The sequence below is a fragment of the Dermacentor albipictus genome, chromosome 5 (genome assembly GCF_038994185.2).
Source record: "Dermacentor albipictus isolate Rhodes 1998 colony chromosome 5, USDA_Dalb.pri_finalv2, whole genome shotgun sequence".
NCBI lineage: Eukaryota > Metazoa > Arthropoda > Arachnida > Ixodida > Ixodidae > Dermacentor > Dermacentor albipictus.
The window spans coordinates 172,362,338-172,386,546 of NC_091825.1; the positions used below are offsets into that span (position 1 = coordinate 172,362,338).

At 44.5% G+C, this 24,209-nt stretch overlaps 1 long non-coding RNA gene across 1 annotated transcript; it reads right to left on the reverse strand.

Annotated features, from left to right (window-relative positions):
- Window positions 1-237: 237 nt before the first annotated feature.
- Window positions 238-24,103, reverse strand: LOC139060624 (uncharacterized). The gene is made up of 3 exons (XR_011514979.1): window positions 23,972-24,103; window positions 5,736-5,848; window positions 238-542 (listed from the first exon to the last, which is right to left on the reverse strand). It is a non-coding gene; the product is annotated as an uncharacterized lncRNA (long non-coding RNA).
- Window positions 24,104-24,209: the final 106 nt, after the last annotated feature.

Below are 24,209 nucleotides of genomic sequence, written 5' to 3' on the forward strand. Positions count from 1 at the left end.
TACCAATGGCACAATTATTCAACAAATTTGACATAACAAAGCTCACCTGAAGCATCGTACTTGGCTATTTTCTCCTGCAGCTTTGCCATTGGGTTTCCTGGTGGACCGAATCTTGAACGCCTCCATTCGTATTGCCACCAGTATACACTCCTCCTAAGGGGGTTTACGCTGCCATTGGCAAGCAGGAGGGGGCCATCAGGCTCAGCAGCGAGCAAGGCTTCGTGGCGCCATATTGCTTCAGCAGGCCCCAGGCCTGTTTCGAAATATCTGCTGATGGATGCTTTTACTTCTTCACTGGGCCGAAGCATTCGTAATGCATCAGCAGAGTCTGTGCTATGATTATGCTGACCTGATATCCTCTTGACTGCTTGTAAGAGGACAGGCCTGCGTAGGAATGGGTTGTTTTTTTTTTCGTGTCCCTCTTTATTTTTTTTAAAATTTTAATATCCAATCTATCATCGCACTTTGTGCTTCGCTTGGTAGAAGTCTTCGTCTTGTTTCGTTAGTTATGCTGGCAGCGTCAAACTTTGTGGAAGACCATCCTAAAACGAGAAAAATTCCAGCGTTTTCTTTAGCCGGCTACATTTTTACCGAGTCTTTCTTAGAATGTATAATACATCTTTCATCATACTGTATTTCTTTCCTCCTTGAATGCCTGTTTTATTCCTTGTGAGTTTCTGTTCTTTCTTTGTTTTCAACAAGATACATGCGCTTTTATTTACGAACTAACTAATTAATTTATTGCATGAAGATAACACAGGACATATTATAAAGGCTAGAACCCATGGCGCTCACAAGGGGTCATAAAATGGGTTCGTCGATTGCAAAACTTAGGCAAACGTAATCAACATTCAAAGGAAACACATCATTTGTAGCTACAGAAATATACTGTTTCGTCTGCATTGATTCCTTTCTTTCCATATTCACACTTTCTGCTTTCTTGTCAACTTGTAAGTCTTGTAACCAGTGTGTGCCATTTCGTTTCATTTTCTTACATCATAATTTATCTTTGCACAAAGCCTGTTGCAACTAATTTCTTGTCTTATGATTGAACTAAGCACACCAGATTTACAGCCCTTGCTTCCACGTTACATTTTACAGCTTGTACGCTTGCTTCCTATGCTATTGCTTTTCTTATCATTTAAAGTACGCATAATTTTTAAGATGCTTCCACCACCCCACTAATAAAGCATCTGCAGCCCACCTTTAACAATGAGAACTCTGTCCGACACTGTCATTTCCTTTCTATTGCCCCCCCCCCCCCCCGCTATTACCCTACCTGCCTAATTATGGCGCCCCATGCTCCAGAGGAGACAGAGCTGTGTGTTGTGTAGAAAGGAGAATGTCTGTGTTGACGAAATCAAGTCGTTATGCTGAAATGTCGGCCCCAGGCTGTTTTCTTGTTTCCCATTTGCACTTCGCTGATTTGTAACAATATTAGCTGTGCAGTATATATATATATATATATATACATATACCACAGTGATCGACGACGAACAGCTGTCACCAAGGAGACCGCATGTATTTACCGCCAGTTGTGCATAGTTTCCGTTTCGTTTTTATTTGTGATTTTATTGCGCGATTCAATTTAGGTTCTCGCAATTTTACGTTGACTTGGGGAAGCGAAGTGTTTTTATTGCGTTTTTACTGCCCTCAATGATGTTTTGTAAATGTTAATTGCAATGGCAGAGTTTGGAACGTTTTAATACCAGGAATATTAGAGGGCGCTATTGTCAATCGCTGCTGTCGATGAGATGAGAATTCTCGCTCAAGTGTTAACTGTGGGTACGTACTTTTCCGCCGGAGCAGTGGCGAAAGTATCAGGTCGCGCGACGAGTCCGCATATTCGAGCCCCTTGTGCATCAGGTGCAGCGGTGGGGGGTGCTTATGGGTCTTCAGCCCCCCCCCCCCCCCCAGAAATGTTTTCGTGCTGTCCATGCGCCGCCCGCCAAAACAACCCCCGGCGCCGGAAATCATGCTCGATTTTATCTAAAATGTCCTTTTCACGCTAGCAAAAAAACATTTTAGCGCGAACATTGCGAAATCTGGCTGGATTTCGCGGCAACGCCCATGCACCGGGAGTCACATATCGTAACGCAAGGAGCTCCATCCGAGCACAAACTTCCAAAGGCGTGGTGGGCGGGCTCGTAGCGGCATCTCGCTGAGGCCGCAGAATCCAGGGAGTGCTTGGATTTCAATTCTGACACTTTATGGGTATAAAGGTCTAACTTTTGATGCGAACGGTGCATTCACATTTCCAAAGTCGTGCTTTAGATTTTCAATTCTGCAACTCTGTGGGTTTAATGTTGTTATAAACATTTGACGCCAAATGTGCATTGGCTTTTCTAGTGTTGGATCGGAACATACAACGAGACAAGCCAAATCAACACACTATCAGACAAGTTGACAAAACACGTAGCGAGGTCCGATGAGACGAAGTGTTGCGGTGGTTCATTTGTGCCGTCATGTCGCATAAAAAATTATCAAAATTTTTTTTTTCGCCTCCGCCAAAGCATCCATGTCAAGACACTAAAGCCAGCCAGGGTAACTACGCTCTTATTACTTTTTTCTATTTTGGCTTTTATTCGTGAGGACACATTGAGCCTCTTATATTTTTTTTTATTCTCGCTACCCTACCCGCGGGCTGCCAGAGCCAGCCAGAGCGCATGCGTTTTTCTTGTGTTGCCCCGACCACTGCGCGGCGTACTTCGGTGCGCGTGTGGTTTTCTCTGGCTGAGTGAATTTTCGCTTGGCAGAGTTTTGGACGCCTTCTGGCTAGCAGACGAGAAAAAGTAACAATAGTCGCTCACCGCCATCACTGTGAAGACTCGACGGATAAAACCGTGTTCGCTTGAGCGCAACCTCACCGGAAAGTCTTGTCTCGCCGGCGTAAAATGCCGAGCACTATGCGTATGGTTCTCGGTGGACCAAGTGTCTCACGTTTTCTTCGATTTTCATTCGGTAGCCACATTAGGTGCCCAAAGTAGGCATTGGATTGTGGTCAACATACTCTACCTTGCCTTTTTTTTTCATTCCGGTGAAAAAAACACAAAAGGAAAAAAATACATTGTTGCGGCTCAGCGAATTGTCGCATGGTGACAGTTTGTTACTTCTTTTGCGGAAAGTAATCGGCCACGGCGCGTTTCAGTTGCCGGATGCTATTATTATATTATGGTGATAGCAATTATATGAAGACTCCAGGCGCATTCCTGCTGTCGCCGTCACCGTCATGTTTCGTATGAAGTCTGTGGGGTTCTCCTCCGGTACTCTTGGGACAAAGGAACGACAGTACACAGTAGTGCAAACAATCACAAGGGCATTTATTGCGCCTTTCATACATCAATGCCTGCTAGCCGAGCTGCTATCCACAAAAAATGCCGAGGGGCACGCGACAAATCTAGAAGTCCGACTCACCGCGACAGGAAGCGAGCGAATATGTTCGCCCCATGCTGGATCCCAACGCCTGGTCGTTCGCGTGTTCGGTCGCGCCAACGGTGGTACGGCCACGCGAGGCGGCCTCGCAGAAGCATGAGTCGGCGCGCACGCGGGAGACGTCCACGCCGTGCGCCGACCCGCCGGGAAAGAAGGTCACTGCACGCGCGGCACGGCACGGCCGTGCTGCTTGATGTCTCGAACCCCAAGAGAGCAAGCGCCTTCCTTTCGGCGCCCAGGTAACCTCGCCTGTCGGCGGCGTTAGCAGCGCAACACTCGCGCCATCTCTCGCACTGCGCTTCAACCACATCGACCGCGCGGGCGTCACGCAGGCCACGCGGCGAAGCGGGAGTACAGGAGACGCGCTATGCGGTAAAAACATCAGGGGAGGCGCGAGGGTCGCGCATCCCCACAAGTCTCAGGGCAATAACGCCGTGACCGCGCGCCGCATGCCGTATGTTCGAGTGAAAGAGTAGGGGGGGGGGTGAAATAGGGGAGCCGACGATGGTGGCTCAGTATTGCGTGCGCAAAGCCCAAAAGCGGGGAGCAAGCGTGCCGCCTTCCGTCGCACGCGATACATCGGATGGAGTGGATGGAATGGGGGCAAGATCTATGTTTCTGTGAATCTGTGATTGGGCTACATGATTATTTGCCTTGTTTGGCGCATTATATACAGTGGCTTTGTCTTAGATACGTAGATTTATTGGAGACTTATACATATACTTAAATATCTTGTTGCGAGGTTTTGTGTATACGTGCAGTGAACTTTGTTTCCAGTGACACTGTTTTGCCCTTTATCAAACATTTGTATATTCCATTGCATCTTCGCATTTCTAATGAACGAGGGCGAGTTGAAAGAAAGTGAGCCTACCCACCCCGCGCAATAATGGTTCGGTTCATTATCTGCGAGGCATGCGCGTAGCACACAGGCATCTTTCATTTACAGAAGTGACACGCAGATGTGAGAGTAAATGTTCTTTAATGCTCTCATACACTGTATTGAACATTGTTGCGTGACGTAATGGACACTTCAGAACTTGAGCAGCGGGGTGCCGTGAATGTTGTGACAGCTGAAGGTGTTTCCCAAAACAAAATTATTCACCGTATGGCCGCCGTGTACGTTGAACATTGCATTTCATTGGCCACTCTGAAGCATTGGAGCAAACGGTTGAGAAAGGACGTGAAAGTTGCAAAGACGATACAAGACCGGGCCAAAGCCATGGATCGTGCAATCACCCTCAACACAAGTGCAAAAGTTGATGAGCTGACGAGACAAGAACGGAGGATAAACATCGATGAACTGGCAGAGCGCGTGACCATCAGTCGCGGTTCCGTTCACACCATAATTCATGAATATCTCGGTCATCGGCTCTTGTGTGCGCAATGGATGCCCAAGATTTCGAACCACCGCCAGAAGAAGGTTCTGCGCTGCCTTGACTCATCCGATCCGGTATCACAATGAGGGTGACGACTTCTTGTCTGTAATTGTGATCGGGGACGAACCATGGCGTCTCTACTACGAGCCTGAAACACGACGGCCAAGCTTACAGTGGAAACATTCTAATTCACTGCCCCCAAAGAAAGCAAGGGCCGTCATTTCGGCGGAGACATGTTGTTTACTGTTTTTTGCGATCGTCTGGAGCCATTGCTGATAGAATTTTCTAAAGCAGGAGAGGCTGCGTGTCGCAATCAAGAACAAACTACGTGGAAAATTGACGAAGGGAGTGATATTGTTCCACGACCTGGCTATGGTGTTGGGCTGTGTATTACGAAGTCGCGGAATCGAATCCCGGCCACGGTGGTCGCGTTTCGATGGGGGCGAAATGCGAAAACACCCGTGTGCTTAGATTGAGGTGCACATTAAAGAACACCAGGTGGTCGAAATTTCCGTAGTCCTCCACTACGGCGTGCCTCATAATCAGAAGGTGGTTTTGGCACGTAAAACCCCATAATTTAGTTTTTAATTGTTCCACGACAATGCCCGTCCCCACGTCGCTGATGTGGTCAAGACAAAACTGGCAAACTTCAAGTGGTAAATGCTGCAACATCCGCCATACGGCTGAGATCTGTCACCTTGCGACTTCCACATTTTGGGACAAATGAGCAAACAGCTCGAGGGAAAAAGATTCGTGTCTGACGATGACGTGAAAGAGCCCGTTGCAGATTTTTTGAAGCAGCAACCTAAGGAGTTTTATGAGACGGGAATTACCCGACTCGTTAGCCAATGGGACAAATGTCTAAATGCTCATGGAGACTACTTGTCAATAAAGTACCCCGTTTGTCATATATTTGCATTGGCTCACCTTCATTTGACTCGCCCTCGAATATCTTGCAGAACGGCTTTATATAGGTGCTCTCTGTTGGGACAATAATTTCGGTGCAATTACTCAGGATACATGACCGGTGACAGCTGCTCCTGCGTAATACATTGGAATAAATGACAGCGTCATTGAGATTTTTCACTTGCCGTTGCATATGTACAAAAATGTAAACAAGGTTCTTCAATGACAAAGTTTCATGAACATATTTGTCCTCAACTTGTTCATTTCACGGCCTATACATTTTTCATATCAGTGCCATGCACTGTTTTTCTGGTTTCGAACTGATATAGTGCTAAGGATCGTGTAATGTTTTCTTTACTTATTAAACAGACAAAAACATGGAAGCATTCATATCAGTTATTTTGAGTACAATTTCTGGCACATACGAGTATATCTTCTTATTAAAAATACATATATTACTTGTTTTGACAGTGCGTATAGCGTTCAAGAATTCGCTTGCAGCATCTCTGGCAATGGCAATGCAGTTATTATTCATGTATTTGATCTCTCGCCAAATTGTTTAAGAGGAAGCTTTCGCTCGGGGCCAACTCCGACGCGGCCCATTCAAATGAATGTAAAACGCAGAAACGCTTTTCTGAGATAACCCCTGGATCACTTTTAATGGAATTTGTTGAAATTGAGAAAGTCAACTTCTAGTATCTGTTGGAAGCGGAAGTTTGATTTAGGGCCTAAATTTTGTTTAAAATATTTCGAAAAATTTGAAAGTGCAAAAAAATAGAAGCACGACGTTTACAAACTAATTGCTCTTCATCAAAAACAGATATCGCGGTTCTTCAAACGGCATCTATTATAAGAGTCGAAGCGGAAATATTGGTATGTCAATTTGTATCTTACGTGAATTGGTTACGTAGTGCATAAGGGTTCTGCGAAAACCGTATTTCGATAATACTAAATTGTTTGAGATTCATTTGTAACATATCAATTTTGTCCGCTGTAGGTGTACTGTTAGACGCGATTCACAGAATTGTGATATTATTTTTCGCTCATTAAACGCTTCGTACTTTGATCTCATAGGAGAGCTGCAAGTGCGACAAGGAGTGCCCGAAGGCGTTTTAGGTAAGCGTTTTACGCACGATTTCCTGTTTTCCTGAAAGAACTAAATGTCATACAGAGTCTAAATTCGGAGATAACTAGCAACATATAATTGGCAATATGCGAGGGCGAAATTCCTTGCCCTTTGACTTAGAGCTTTGAGAGTAAATCAGAAAGCTGGCTTTAATTCTCTCTCTTTAAATGTGCTGCTATACGAAGCGCGTACGTATCATCTACGTCTTGCAGGGAAAAGTAAATACAGCACCGACTTTTAATTCGGAGTGAGTAAGGGACACACCACGAGTAATTTGTATGCGGAGGTTAACACATATGTGGATTAATTAGCGGCGGTGTAGAAAAAAAGGGAGAGGGAGGGGGGATTGCTGATACAGGTGCTCGAAATCGTTACTAGTGATTGCACGCGTGTTTTGTCGGTGTACTCGATGAACTAAATGCCGCATTAAAGAAATTGGGACGAAATGTGGGCATGTGCGTAGTGGCATGGCTTAAAATGTGTGAGCGAGTAAATCCGAAAAGAACGGAAACGTACCATGTGTAAAAAAATGTGCGAAAACTACAGCTGTGAGCTTATGTTATGCAGCTTTGTCCGATGTCGAGATATTCTTCTTATGAATGTCGCACCCATCGTTCTTGTACACATATGTTCTGGCTTCGGCGCACTACATCAAGGTTAATAAAACTGTACGCGCCGTACGCGCAAAGAGCCCGTCGCCCTGGTTCCGGTTTCAGTTTTCGCTGCGTTCGTGTTAATAAGCCGTTTGTAAATCGTGCTTTTTGTTGGCGATTCCCTGGACAAGGGAAGAAAAAGAAAACTGGAAATTAAAGCAAGCAATACTTAAAATATGTTAAATGAAAAACTGTTTCAACAGTCTTTAGAGTAACTCTAACATTCTAGGGCTCCAAGCGCCACCTATTAGCCAAATGTGTCATGGCGGATTCCTGTCAATTAGATGTGAGCTAATGTGGGCGTAGCATGAGAGCTTCAATGGTACATCTAAGCTTTCTTGGTTATCCCAAGCTGTTCCTTATACTTCGGCGTAATAAATCTTTCTTGCACCCAATAAAATGCCGAATAGGAATCGTATAGAAGCTCAGAGGCTGCACCTGCCATTCACATAGACAGGTAAGGTAGCTGTTCGCGACCACTTTCAACTCATCTGGGGCGTACATAATTTTTTGTACGTTACTTATGCATGATTAGGCATCATTTTTTATGCCGCCTGAAGTCCTCGTTGAAAGTACGCTTTAAATGCACTACACGCCTTAAATCGACACCCATCTGTAAAGTGTTTGAGCCCTTATTTATGGCCCATATTTTTCGGGCGGTGATTTTAACCTCATGCGCGCTACCGCCTTTGTTCTGTTGCGCTCAGGATATCAATGTTTTAAATCCAGAATTCTGCTTCCGCATGAAAAAAGAGACTCGCCGTGCTAGATTGCACACATGGAAAGCGAACGCTGTGACACGTTTTTTTTTTTTTTTACATTGCCCGACTGTTGCAAGCACTGGCTTCATTACCGTCGCGGAACTCTATATACAGGAACACTATAATAGAGACACGCATTTACAGTGCCAAATGAACAATTTCGTGTTTCGTCCCTTGGCACTCTCCTGCTCGGCCTGACAGGCAGGTGTCACGTAGTGCGTTGAACTGAAAGTGCATGAGCATTCAGCGAAATCTACGCGAGCGTCTTTATAGACAAATGCTCGAAGATTTCTATGACCAGCTGACACTTGAAAGTGCGTTTGGCTAGCAAGCGAGCACTAGTGCCTGCGCTTTCAACCATACACTTGATAATACGAGGGTAATGAGACAAAGTGTAAACATGTGAATGACAGATTATTAACACTCGTAAATCCTCAAACCTGCCAGTTCTTCGTTAGTGCGTGAAAAAGTGGAACTTAGTGCGTTTAAAAGCAGACATTGGTTCTTCCAAACGTGGGTTTGCCCAGGCCATCGCTTGTATGACTGAATTATCAAATGCATGGGCATTGGAGCAATGAGGCGATGTAGCTGAAACATGCACCTTCCTTGTTCTCTTTTAACTTCGCCTCATGCTATTCTGTCTCAAGTTTTGCCATTGTCAAAGCAGCAACTTCCGACTGCCACAGCAAGGCTCATCTAGATGGCATCTGTCAATGTGGTAAGTTGTCATTGCTCCTTTCAGCACAAACATTACACGACCTTTGACATCTTCAGTACGACCTAAATGTGTGCCACAGCTGTGATTGCCTCAGTGCTTATAGAAGCAAGGAAGTGATGCCAAATACTTTTGCATAATAACTAAAATGTAGGCAAGTTCATGCGGATTCATTATTATGGCAGATTTGAACCCAAAACTGTATAGTACTACTACATAGACTGACGTTTTGGGTAGTCGAGGAAAGATTCTTATTAAAACCTCTTTGAGATTTGGCAAACTGCTAGCTAGGTCGTTTAAAGTGATTCAGAATGGTAGCCTCAACATTTAGCACAAGGCAAGAGGTGAGTTTTTTATTGTGATTATTTTCTACAGGCATGCACATTAGCAGTACAGTAGTACGAGCATCTTTGTAGCACATCCTTCCCTGTATAAAAAGGGTCATGTTGCATACTGCTTAGCTCGTGTTATGCATTGCCCACTTCTATGGTGTTGATGCACAGTATTTCTACAAAACGGAACCTCTTTGGTACAGTCTTGTGGCTGCTTGTGTTGTTCTCCCCTAGCCAGAGGCATGAAGGGGGGCTCACGGTCACTGACCAAGTCTGATGTATAATCCGACGTTTCGGAATCGCGTACAGGTTTCTTGTTCACTGAGTTGGACAGGAAATCGTCGTCACTTATGTAGCCAGCACATGACGTAACGAACATGCGGAAATGGCAGGCATAGTCCCTGGTGTCCGGTTCATCGTAGCTGGCGTCGATTGAATAATTAGCGATTCTAGCAGCCGCCGGGATGGCATGTTCTTTTCTTCGGCAACAACAGGGGCATTGTCCCAGTCAAGCGTGTGACTATGTTCTTGGGCATGCTCGGCAATGGCGTTCGTCGTGTGACTATTATTTCTTACGTCACGTTTTTTTTTTTCATTTCCATGCCTGATCAGACGAACTTCCGTCGAACCCTTGATTATGTAGCCAGAGCCAGTGGCATTGGTAATGTCCTGTTTGCGAAGAATTGTCCTTTTGTCCGTTCTATCCACTATGACCTGGGCTTATCTCCTGGCTGCTGAAGTGCGCCTGCATTTTGCAGGTCAACTACTCGGACATTGATGTCTGGATACAAATTTGGTAGATCTTGTATGCCATGCCCAACATCAGAGTAAGTTTTCTGTTTTTGCCAGCTCTTTTGCTCATGCACTCTAATTTTCCTCCGGTCCGGGAGTTGTGGAACGAAGCTGTCTGCAGTAGCTGGAAGTGTAGTACTAAGCCTTCGGCTCGTAAGCATTTACACTAGCGAGGAGCTATTTTTCAGCGGGCTCAATCTATAATCGTGTGTCTTGTAGGCATCACCTGACGTCTCAAGAGAGTTCTCAATAATTGTACAGTGGCTTCTGTGAGATCATTGCGCTGTTAGTAGCGTGGACTGCACGCCATTTGTTGGAATTCTTATGAATTCTGCGAACAGCGAGCTGCGCCCTTTTGCAAGCTATAGTTTGTTGTGGTTCACAACCCCTACACTATTGCACGCCTTGTGAAAACAAAGGGGCATTGAGCCACAACCACAGGTCCTGTCAAACGAGCCAGTACTAGCTCAGAACACCCGGACTAGTATTTTGTGACGATGAGCCACCACACCCCTCCAATAGAAAATATGTCCATGATGAACTGCTGTAACAGCTTTTCTCAGAATCCCAGTTGCAAGAGTGTCACCCTTCTCTTAGCCCTGTGGTGCTATCATGTATGACATGACTTGAAGACATTTGCTGTGTGTATGTATTTATGATGCAGTACTACTTTGTCGTATTGCTAAACATATGTTGATTCCAAAGGGGCCTTCAAGTGAGAAGTGCTGGGTAAGCTCCTGTAGCTTCTTGGGCGCGAGGGTTTTGTTGCCAAGATATCAACATGTCTTGCACTACATCGTCCTTGTGAAGCTACAATTCTTTCAGACTTCGCGACACCTTGTCCAGCTCTTTCGAGTGCAGATGCGAATTCGGCAGCAGTAATAATCTAGCGCTTGTTCTTTCTTCAGTTCTTGTAAAGAAGGTGGGGACAGGCAGCATGCATAGCCTTCAATCTCGGTAGCCCCTTCTGGTGCCTGTTATTCTCCTTCAGATGAGACCTTGACAGTGTATCAGCTGCGGGAAAGTTTTTGCCTAAGATGTACATTATGCCTCATAATGTATCAACCATGTGTACATTTTATGAATTGGGAAACAAATTGTTGTCCCATTTATACAATTTATTTCGAGCTTGCAAGCCCTTCTTTCTATATCTGGGCATAGCCAGGCATTCTGTCTCTGCAAAATATCTTGAGGCGTATCTAGTAACATGTTGCCCATCGTCTTGCTTTTGACTTAGCGCTGCAACTAGACCACAGCACAAATCATCAGCTGTGATTAGTAGCTGGTCTCTCATATTGAGGAGCACCAGCCAAGCACTGGATCTGAAGAAACTATTTCTTTCCATTTTGAGAATCCTTGATCCTGTGTGGGTTCCATATACACCATGCTTTGAGAACAGCATGCTGTACAATCGGTGTAGTGTTTGTCATGTTAGGAGCGAATAAACCTAGATAGGTGGTCATGCTCATTAGCAGTTGTAGTTCTGATTTGGAGGATGGTCTTAGCATTTCTGTGACAGCGTTGAGCTTGTTTTCGTTCCTGATGTGCCCCAAGTAGGGTATTATTGTGATGACAAACATACATTTCTCTTTATTGATGGCAGCTCTTCCACAGTGGGTGCCCTCAAATGTACTGCAGAGCTCGTTGTGTTGCTGTTTAGTTGAGCACCAACTGATAACCTTGACCATATGACAAGCAACGCGTATAAGTTCTTAATGAATATCATTCATATACCATTGTATATGATCTGGGGCACGCCAGATACCAAATGCCATGAGCAGTTAAAGCGAAAGCAACAGAACGGTGCTGTAATGGTGGTCAAGAAGTTACCGTCATTTCTCAGGGATTTGCCCAAAACGTGAAATTGGGCATCAATCTTTCAGACACCAAGCTGTGACTCATAGCATATGAAGGTATTACTGCAGGTATTGGATGTGATGCTCATAGGACTTGCTTGTTCAGTTTTTGTGTAATCCACAAAAGTGTGTAATGCTTCGGATGACTTCGTCAACACTACCATAAGCGTGCACCAAGGAGTTGGCTCTGTCATAGCTGTGGTAAAATCAATCTAAATCTGGAGAAGTTGGCTTTCATCTTCTATAAAAGTAGCCATACAAAACAGTGAAATGTTAGTGCAAAGGACACAGGCTCCAGTTTAAACATTGTCATACTATGTGCGCAAAGTATTTGAGGATGCAGCTTCGAATCTTCACAACCATTAACATTGTCAATCTGTCTAAGCCCTCGGCTTCACTTTCACAATCACCTCTGTAACCTGTTTAGCGAATTTATTTGTAAATAGCAGCGTTCTGCCTCATTCACGAGATGAAACTTTATGTTCTGCTATTTGTCTTACACACTGACCACAGTAACCTGGAGATCACCACCTTCTTGAAATGTCACGAATCACACTGTTTTCAGGGTGAGACCGGAATTCAAGTCTAATTATCATCTGTGACAAAGGGAAATAAGTGATGCCCGTGGCAAGATGCCATTCAGGTTGTTGTGTTCCTCCGGGAGGTAGGGGGGGATACGAGTGAGAATCCTCAAAAGCCGAATTATGGCCTTAGCCAAGCAGCCTCACGTGACATAGTAAAGTTTTTTGGACACGATATCATTAACCACCACCCTTTGTAATTTATTTGCTTCCACAACACCTGCATTGCTCACGAGTGCCCGGTGGTAAATTTCTGAAGCCACATCAACCTCGATGTAGCATCTCTAGTTCCGAATACTTAAATCTGCATGCCACTATGTATGGCGGGTGATACTGGGAAGGAGGCTAACGAACAGCTACACATAGATAAAAACTCTCTAAAGGCTGTTATTGCGGAAGCACTGCCCAACATCAAGTATCAAGAATGTTGCTGCTATCAAAGATGAATTCAGTCAGTAATTGAGGATGAAGATGGTTTTACTCAATAGCCTTATAAAAAATGGTAAAAGAAAGCTAATAAATTTGGAACTCATATTTCGAATCTTGTCTGAAATATTGGTGATATTCCAAAAGTCATCATGTATTCAAATATCTCACGCAGGCGATACTCTTGTTCTACTTCTCCCTGACCTTCAGGTATGCTAGAGAAGTTTTTCTCACCATTGGGCTCCAAAATGTAGTTGAGCAAAAGGACTAGACCTAGGTGGCTGACAGGATGGCTCTTCTTTAAGTGATGTTCGTAGAAGAAAAAAAAGCATGCAAACACCTTCAACACTGTAATGGGCATCAACTGTTTGGGACGAAACACGAAAAACCCTAAGGAAAACATTTAAGTTTGCTGGAAATGTGAAAAATACACAGATAATGAACACAGTGAAGAAAAACGAAAAATGTTTTGTGCAAGCTTCTTCAGCAATGAGTTTGTTGCGTGTAGGCAACACCAAGCAGAACTCGAAAAGCGACCTTCACCCCGAGTTGACGTCAACTCTTCGTTCAATTTGGGCATATAGTCCTTGTAGGGTGTAGAAGTAAGATTTATATCGCATGCTTTACACATTACTTATCTGATGCCTTAGCAGCTAAGGTTTTTCCTCTGCCTTGTAAAAAAAATTGGGGAGTGCCCAAGTGCATCTAGTGTGATTTTTTTGTGCATGGCACATGTGCTGTTGGCCTGATACTGATTCGCAATATTAACACCCATGGCGTTCAGGGCCCCGTGTCACTGAAAATCAAGCAGTGATACTGGCGACCTTTTCCATATGAGAAAATTAATCCCGAACCACGCATCCCGATCCATGCAGGCCCTCCACGTGGCGCATAGGCGTTACTGTACTAATTGAAATTCTCAAAGTAGAATGTGTCAAAAATTCGTATAGTATGACTTGCACACAACGTCGAGACATGATAGCGTTGGATTGTAATTTGAATATACGAGAAAACGTAATTCTGTTGCGCGGAAACTGAAGCACAAACGTTTTTTCCAGCTGCCATTTCAGATCTGTCTTATGAGTGGGCACGCTCCAGAAAACTCGCCTTATGCATAGCGTTCGCCACCAGCATTTACAGGGAAACATTACACAAGCATAAGCTACAGCTGCTGGGAAGCGTGAGAAGCGGCCAGAGATCTTTCAATGCTATCTCGTTCCACTCTTAAAGGCGCAGTTTAAGTGTCCTCCAATCTTTCTTTTTTTCAATGTTTGGCGGCTGCCTTCTTGAAGGTATTACTTCGTTTCCTTTCTGCCGTTGGGCGAGTGCAATATCTGCTTTGAACAAAAATACTGCTTTCACAAAAATACAACTCGCTCGTCGATCCGGCTGCTAGGTGCAAGCCGACGAAGCACAGGGGTCCGCGTTACGTTTCGCCCACGGCCTACAAGCCACGGCCTACATTTATTTATTCAGGGTTGGTCAGCCCGAGCAAGGCGCTCGGGTATCGGTGCGTGGGCAATCACGAAGCAACTCGTTTAAGGGAGATAACAAAGCATTTAATCATATACAGGAATGATAAAGGACAATAAGGGAACAAAGAATTTAACGGAGGAACGAACAAAATTGGTGGAAAGCGCACACAATTCGAAACGCGACCAAAACACACAATAATCAGGCAGACTTACAACAAAAGCAAGCAACTGAGTTGCAACTGAGCAACGCACGGGTCATTGAGAGTTAACAGAAAAAAGAGGACAAGCCGGCGGGCAGACCATATCGGAGCGCGAGCGAAGAACGGGGAAGGTTCGGGTGGTAGTCGTTGCGGTGATGGCTCGAAGGCGGCGAGCCCGGTGCGATGAAGCGCTCGCCTCGCCGGCAGGAATTCGGCTCCGCACGCCGCATAGACTCGCACTACATTCTACGCTGCCTGTTTCCAACCGACTGTGTCCCGGCTGCTCACGGAACTGCTAACGAGCCGGTGGAAGACGCTGGTCAAAGACAGTGCTGTGCCCAGAGGTTATTTACGAACGTTTTTCTCGGCGCCACCGAAGACAGCATGCGCTCTATCGATTTATGGCCTGGCTGTCCCCGCGATCCCGACCAGCGGAAGCGACCGAACACTGGACACAGAGCGCACAACTCCCTTCACCGTGTGCTCTGGTAACGTGACACCGCGGCCAAGCCCCCACTCCCTCGAAGGGGACAGTGAAGCCGCCTTCGAAGAACAGCCCCTTGCGCGGTTCACAAAGCCGACCGTCTCGAGATGCCCTTCGCCCCTGGGAGGTCCTCTCAGTCCTCTCTCGCGGCCTCCTCCCGTAGCTTCTGGACAGGAGGCCTGAAACAACGCACTCTAAAGAAATATATATAACATAATTGGCGGTCGCCTGTGACAAATAGCAGAACCACATTTTGATTGCACTTGATGCAGGCTGCACTAACGTGGCATCTCTCCTGAAAACTATCCAACTGTTCACTACGATGTTATCAATGAAATAGAAGAATACACAGGACACCCTCGTGTGCCACTTCATCTATCACGAATATGGCATAGCTCTACGATCATATCCTTAACGTCCACTACTTTCTTGGATTCATTTCAGATAGCTGGAATGTATACAGACTAAAAAAGCTCGGAAGCGCTTGAACTCTTTGGAAAATTTTGTATGAGCATTTTCAGGCTGGTCTAGTGACACTAAATGTACTGGCTTTACCGTAATCGAGAGTAGATGTAAGCATGAAATGGCTGCTGGCAAAGCAGACTGGTTGTAGATGATAATAGCCACAATATTAAAATGGGTGTTGCGCACATTAGCAATGGCACACCCCACTACATCACACCGCACCACGCATTCTGTACACTGGTCCATACGGACGCAAGTTTCCTGTCAAAGACAGAACCCTATTGCAAGTCTCGTCTCGGTCCGCCAGACGCGCCTCGGACCTCACGGACTGCTGGAATTGAAAAGAGCACAATCAACTCTGTCTCAGTGCCAAAAGATGGCAATCGAGTGTATAGTACCTTGTATCTGCCTCTGAACGTCGCTATTAGAAGTGACAAATAAAAATTCAGCGTACTAGAAGCTACAACTTGCGTGATATTGTAAGCAAATATTTAGAACTCAGAAGCAATATTTTTTGTAACATGTTTGTGAAGTAACTAGCGTATGTAATGCGGTCTTGACTGTTTGCCCGGATGATATGGTTTGAGTGCCAGGATAGTGGCTCTGGCTTTCGGTTCATTAAAGGTGGCCGACAACAGAAGCTAAAAGCATTTCATGCTTAAAATGTCTGCAGCAGTGGCACTGTTCGGTTAGTCAAGGACCTCATTTCATGGCCCTCATTCTGACACCATCAAAAACTATTTCTGCCTTCGTACCGCTTCCTAGAATTTATCCTTCAAATTTTTATGTAAAAGCACCATGCATCCATTTTTGCATATTTATCAAACTGTACGAGCAGAATTGCTGCTATTTCATAATTACAGCCTGTAAATCAATACAGCAGAACTGTTGGTTGAAATATGTAATCCAGATCAAGGAGCCACTCTCAAGATGGTGTTCCCGCTGGCACTGATGCGTGGCATTCCTGGCTTTGGTGAAATCTTTATTCTACATTATAAAGGATGAATCGTTCGCACGGGCTCTTCTTTCCTTCTTTTTGGGGATTTGCTGTTTCAAGGAGGCTTGCCCTTTGAGTGGCAGCAGCCTGATTGACATAACTTCTGACTCAAGTATTTAACATTTTTGCACAGTTTGGTCAAGGAGTAGCCAGATTTTAAGAACTGCATCTTTAGCAGAGTCTATAGGTGTTGGTTTTTGGTGTGGAGAGACAAGCGGCTCCATAGCTTCCCTCCTGTCGGTTGTCATTGTGTCAGCAAACTGAAATGAAAACTCTCGAAACAGTATAGTTGTTAATGAGGAATCTTTACAAGGCACATTGTGCAGCACGTGCTGATGAATTGCTTCAACCTTTTACATTCAACAAATTATGCCATGTGCTATCGAGAGGCAAAGAAAGCTGTTCGCTTTAACAATTAACAATATTGTGCAGAGTTTGTCAGGTGGTTGAGATATTGTTACCCAGTACCTTCAACAAAGATGTTATGGGAAACAGTGCAAGGAACTAGCATACTTACACTAATTGCAGGTATTTGGCACAGTTGTGTAGGAGACAAGATGGCCGACCAATTTTCCTCCAATGCATCTAAGCTTTGTCATCATGGCGTAATGTAATCTTTTCAGGTAGCGGATAAAAAATGTGCGCCAACATGAAATGGCCTTAGACGACACACGCTTCCGTTCTAATTAAGGTTACATGAGCACTGAGCATGTATACTATGCCCAAGTCGGGTCCATACTTTGGAGTAGATGGGCGCCAATGTTACTTTACTGTTGCCATTTCAATTTAGTATTTTCCTCATGTTTTCATGCTCTGCAAAATACAGCCAGAGGTTGCACGGTTTTGCAATCAAGACTACTTTCTGTGTTTTCAAGATAAAATTTTAGCTATAATAAACGGAATTTCCAAAAGAAATTTTATGTTTGGCCTGCCTTCTTTTAGGTGATCAGACATGGGAGCCATTCAGGCATCATGGCTCATACGTGCTCCCTTTATGCTTAAGAGGTGTGTGCACAATGCCCTTTGCATGTTGGAAAAAACTGGAGGCCACCCATAATTGGTCTTGGTTTGCTCCCTTAGCCACAAGTTCTCTCTGAAAGTATAGCTGCTTTTTGTTACTCTTCCTGACGGTGTGTTTTAGATACATAAAAATTATGATGGACGTGCATGTTCAGTGTGATTGCAGGAATGAGAAACTCTACTGGAATATCCTTTGCAAGAGATGCAAGTGCTTGCCCATTTCATGAAAAAAAAGGCTTTGTTTTCTTTGTATACAGTAAGCTAAGGGTCAGGCGGAATTGATCACAAAAGCAAAGAGAGAGAAATTGGTTGACAGAGAAATAGAAGGCCTGCTGACCACATCGTAACTGTCTAGCGCATAGACGATACCTGCACATTGGCCAACAGTGTGGGAAAGGAGTAGGGATGGAAAGCTGAAAGAGATTGCCATGAAGCACATGTAGTGCAAAGGAGAATGAAGCAAAAATTGGTGGCATTCAGGAAAAGCTAGATATTTTTGATGAGAAAACTGGAACTTTGAACGAATAATTAATAGCAACCTTTATCAAGGTTGCTATTCAGGAATACATCTTGAAGCTCATGCTTGATTTGATATAAATGACGCCTGTGAACGCGCCCAAGATGTTCATTGCGTTTTTTTGTGTTTTCACGACAGGCGTCATATAAATCGAGTCAAGCATGGGCTTCAAATTAAGGTGCATTTCTGAATACGGGGGTTAGTGTTACGGCATGGTGAGGCTCTCTGAAATGAATACTTCATGAACTAGAGAATAAATGTGCCCGTGAAAACCCACTTTTACGTATTATCGCAGACATCTGAATCACAAGAGCAGTCTGAAGCATGTGGTAGGTTTGTGAAGACTTTCCAAGAAACCCTTATGGGTTTTCTTTGTAACAGTTTGCTACAATCGGGTGTATGACTCATTTTACATTTCCTGATCACCTTGCAAGTTTCCGCACAATGTGTTCGCCATTACTGTTCAGATTCACTACTGTTCAGTGGTTCTTGCTTAACAAAATCGAGTCATGAGGAAACGAAAAAAATAATTTGTAGGTAGTGAAAAAGCAATACAGACACGAATGTCAAACGAGGCACTTGTAGGCAGGATAAACGCAAGAGTACCTTGTTTGCATGTCCATACTTTGTGCTTACAAACAAGGCAGAAGAAGGATGCCAGGAAAAAATAGGCATTTCGCCGGAGGCTCCTCTTGCTATGAAGACGTTTACAATGATGAGAGCTAAGTAAAAAAGTATGGTTATAATGAATGGACACTTTCTCCCAGCTGCAATTCATACTTTAAGTAGGATTTCGAGAGACTTGCACCTCAAACAGTCCATGATCAATAAACAGTTCAGGAGGCCAGTGTAACAGTGTTCATTGACAGTGAGTTGGCCCTAGGATATGACCCAGTTTGCATCGCCAATAAAATGCCTATTGATTACCTACTATTGATCTGTACAATAAGCGCAGCACACATACTGAACATCACGCAGCCCCATTTATCCCTTGGGCCTCAGTTATACCGTGTTAAAAGTGTGGAAATACAACAGATTCATAAAACCAGCTCTATTTATCGCCTTATCTTAGGGAGGGACTTGTCGACGTTGCAGTGCAGAGCACAGACATTTTCTTAGGAGAAGGCGTCCAGTTATTTATGAATGACATGGTAGAGGCTCATTACATCTTGCACACTGTTCTGCATAACACTCGTGCTTCTTCGCATATCTATCATGATTCTGTCAAATACGGGATTAGTTGGGTGCTGCAGATAAATGGGTCCTGCAGAGCCTAAAGGTACAGCATCAATAGGCAGCTAAATTTTCTTTTTTTTTCTTGATGTTTGGTCCAGTTCTCTGAAACATACAGATACGACTGCAACTGTTCAATCTGAGTACCAATATTAAATGTGTTATTTGGGGGCTCCAATGATTTGCTGCACTTGATGCAAAGTGAAGGACTGTATAGAAAAAATGGCTGCAAAATCAGATACTGCACTAAATATAACCTAAACCACATGAAAAGTTTTTATAGAATAAAGTACACTCACACTGGATCTCGCTGGCATCATTATCGCATGTCACTCGTGTGGCACTTCAACACAATGTGGGAACTACCATGGCTCGTACAATGCTCCAAAGGATATATTGCAATAGCGCAACTATGCTCAATGACACTTGAACTGTTTCTAGAAATTAGAAAAACTTCTAGCCATGCGCTTATTCATTTATGATTTGGATGGTAGTGAAGCCTAAGTGCTTTTGTACCTAGCAATACTGTAAGCTTGTCTGCTGACACTAGCTGCACAAAAGAGCAACAGTAGCTTGTGCTCCAGCAGAACTAGGGGTCATATTACAAGTTCTTGCAACACTATAGATGAGAAATATATCTCTGCGCCAGAACCATCCAGCGAAGGGAAGTAAAACTCCACAGCCTCAGTTGCACCATCGTGCAGAGGCTTGTTATTGACGTTCCTGTAATTAGGCGGCGACCCGCTAGGTGGTCGGCATGCAGAGCAGCGACTCCCATCAATTACAAAGGGGCAAGCAGAACACCGCTGACAGCGCAGCGTATAAAGACTTAAAGCGACTTAAAGCAGTACGGTTCCCTGACTCGTTGGTGACCTCAGTCACTGAAAGCCTTTTACGGAAGGTTTATTTATTTATTATAAAGGTGTTATAAGGTTAAAGGTACCAGCGCCACAAGGGAGGAAGAAAGGGCCAGAACCGTAAGACCTGCAGTGATTCCTTATGTTCATAAGGTCTCCCATAACCTCAAGAAGCAGGCAGGCCGGTATGGCGTACCCATTGCCTTTTCTGCCCCCGTCAAACTGGGTCGACTCTGTTCGAGCACCACTGGCGAGGAGACCGGTTCGCAAGGCTGTGGCAAGAAACATGGCACGTCCTACGGGAGATTCGCTACGGGCGTGGTGTATGAAATTCCCCTTGAGTGCGGCAAGTTCTACATAGGACAGACTGTACGCTGCATAAATGAACGAGCCAGGGAACACGAACTAAACCCAATGAAAGAAGGCGTGGCACATTTGGCCGCGCACTGCAAGGCCTGCATGTGCAAACCACGTTTTTCTGAGATTAGAATTCTTGGCAGAAGTAAAAATCAAACAGCACGTGAGCTAATGGAACCTTACTATATAAAAAGAAAGGTTCAAATTGCATTAGCGATAGATCTATCGTGCTCTACAAGTCCGAAACACGATTGTTTGACCGCTGGGTAACGTAGATTTAGCATCACAGCCTGCGCATGCGCGTATGTATATATATATATTCATGGGTCACAGCCCAAATTAAACCAGTTGGAAGTGCCGCCCGTGTTGTCTTTATATAATCCTGTTGTGTGTTTTTAACTTGCGAAAGAAAAAAACATGTATTTTAGCAAGCACCAGCTAGGCCGACAAGCAGTTCTGTTGCAGCGTATAAAGACTTTTCATCTTAAGCAGCCTAAGCAACCCCAATAAATTCTTTCCGAATGATAATATCATACTTCAAGCACGAAAGACAAACATTTTGAGATACTAACAGACATTTCATCTAACTGAAACAAAATGCGTGAGAGTTAAGAAATTTCCAAACAAACCTTTCTCTGAACACGTAATTGCTGCTACGCTATATAGACCTAGACTACGAAATTTGCGAATGTATCGAAGTGTCTTATGATACAAATGGAAAGTATCGTATCTCATACAATACTTTCAGTAGTATCTTGAATCTGTATCTGAAATCATTGTTGCCGGGCTATCTTGTACCGTATCCCGATACAGTGCCAAAGTATCTTTGCCCAGCCCACGACGGCAACAACGTGGCTTCTCCCAGGTAATTATACCTGGTAGCGAAGCTTCTATGGGAGCGCATACGTTCAAAGCATGGCTGTTCATCGGCGATTCATGGGGCTTAACGCCATCTGTATGTGGAGGGAACACTTCCGCAGGAAGAAAAAAATAATGTAACGCTATATTCGTTGAAAACAGAAGTGACGTCATTTTGTTTTCGAAGGCGCGAAATTTGTTTCGTTGGCCTGCCTTTGGAGCTATATATTCAAATGCCCCGCCATTCGACTTGATGGACGTTTCGAGCTTTCAGCGTGGAAAGCAATGCAGGAAAAGGCCAGCCGTACGGTTGTGGAAATCGCACCCCTGCACAGAAGATACTGTCTTTGAAGGCCGACGAAAGCTTGAGGTGTAGAGTTCTGGTCCTATCGTCGGACTACAAGCCCGTCGGCCAGCGAAGTCGCACGAAAACAACTAAACAATTATCTGGCGGTCGTGGCTCACTATTTTTGACTGAACTGGTTAAGAAGCGATAAGCTACCTGCGTCACCAAATTCAGACTAGCGTCGACAAGCAAGAAGGCACAACGCGTGAGGGGGGCGTATCTCAACAGGTGAACTTTACGAGCGCGCCTCTCTTGCGCAATTCACGAGCTGTATCGCATTGCGAGTGATAGCGGCGTCAACGCCCCCTGTAACGATGGGCGCTGAAAAGAAACGTATTTATTATAATAAATAAAAAAAATGAACTTGTATTTGCTTAACTCGTCACGAATATATAAAATTGACAAGAAATTTTATTTTTTGTTGAATGAGTCTAACTATGTCTCGCTTGAATTTTAAAAAACGCATTTTTTTCTTTCCCATTGTTTGTTCCCTCCATAGTCGCGCTCCAATGGCTGCTCCCATAACCCCCCTTGCTAATGTCGGTGGCAATCGGTACTGAACCGCTTTTCGGCCGAAGCTTCGGGACCTATTTGGATCGACCTTGGCTTGTCCGCGGCCATGGCAGTGTTCTTTTGCGGCTATTCATATTTACGTTCTTTTCTCTCTTTTTTTCTTCTTTAAGGCATCCAGTCGAAGATACCAGCAAATTCTCCTTCCACGAGTTAAGGTAACCCGGTTAAAGAAGCGGAACGCTGGTATCTGCTAAAGGAAAAAAAGAAGAAACTAGTTTGACCTATGAAAGGGCATTTCTCTATTTAATTCATGCACGCGTTTGTGCCTTGTAGCGCGCTATAGCAGGCGAGTGCTTTGTAAACAAATGATCTCTGCAGTTGATTTTTCGTCGATTAACAATTAAATTAAGTTATTGAAGTTTTAAGTGCCAAAACCACAATCTGATTATGAGGCACGCCATAGTGCGGGACTACGGACATCTGGACCACCTGGGGTTCCTTAACGTGCACTGATTTTCGTCAAATTTTATTGCACTATTTAGATATAAACAACAGAAATTGGGAACTGTGTTGTGAAATGCTGTAATAGTAGGTTAGTGGTAGGACAAACATAAATAATCAATGATAGTCTTGCACGGGCAATGAGATATGCCCTTCCTTGAATTTGATTAGCCCAGACGCCAAAGAACGGCATATGCATCCAGGTCACTTGACTTCTTCTGCAATGATCTCGCTCTGGCATCTGAAATAAAGACATTAACTATACAAGTTTAAGAAATAGGAGATGTGTAACCATTGTTTGGGTGCTGAATATTGAACCAGACGCTTTGTAGTCTCACAAAACCCTTTAAGCTTTGAACGTAGGAAGAGGTTCTCACAATGTAGTCAAGAGTTCAACGAAGGTTTGTCTGGTCAGGTAACATGATGGCGAAGAAATTGCGGTCACTGACCAAGTCAAGGTGAAAATAGCACAGAGATGTTTCGGGACGCGTACGGGTTCCTTGATCACACTAAAAGCGAGCAAGAGCCGCAAGTCGTTTTTATGCCAAAATGTGACGTAGAGAACGGGTGTAGTTGGCAGGCAGATTTCCATCAGTCCTGTTGATACTGTTGTCGGGAATTTGAATAAATAAAGATTCCAACAAGAGTCGCGTCATCGCATTCTTTTCCTTAGCTATTATAGCAGCGTTTTCCCAATCGATGCGGTGACTGCGATTATCGGCGTGTTTCGTGATTTCTATTTGCAAACGCTAAACACGCATCGCACATGCAGTCTGAGGTTATTTAGCCTGAAATTTAAAAAGCGTCGCAAAAGCCTGACGCGAGAGGGCAAAATTCGCTATTCCTCAAATTATCTTACGCGCGCCTCCACGACCGCAACATCGTGCGCACATGTAGCAGGCCACGGGCACTGCATGCACAGATCAGTGCATACCACGATGCACCCACACTCTGCTTATTCGCTTGCTCGTCAAGCTTTGGCGTGTGAAATATTGCACAGTAAGTGCAACTACAGAACCACAAGGCATCGAATCTATACCGCGCCATCAGCATGCCGATTTCAACAGATAGAAAAGCGCAGACGAGTTTTCGAAACAATGAAACGCAGCCTCAACGGTACTTACGCGCACTCTCTCAAGAGTAACTCTACGAAAGACGGGCTTCAATAGCGTACATAAGACGTGCGACTTACGTGTAAATAAGGAGGTCCGTGGCAGGGGAAAGTCCACTGTGTCTGGAAATATCGCATGAACGTTTAAAGTGGATTTCTTGCGAACAAGAAGCGCCACACGAAAGAAACCGTGCGAAGCTGCGCCGATCAAGCAGGCCCCTGAACGCCTTTTCTCGCCAGAAGGTCTCCCTACCACTCTTTCTCGTCATCCTTGAAGCGGTGGATAGGAGAGAAGTCGAACAGAAGATGAAAATTGGCA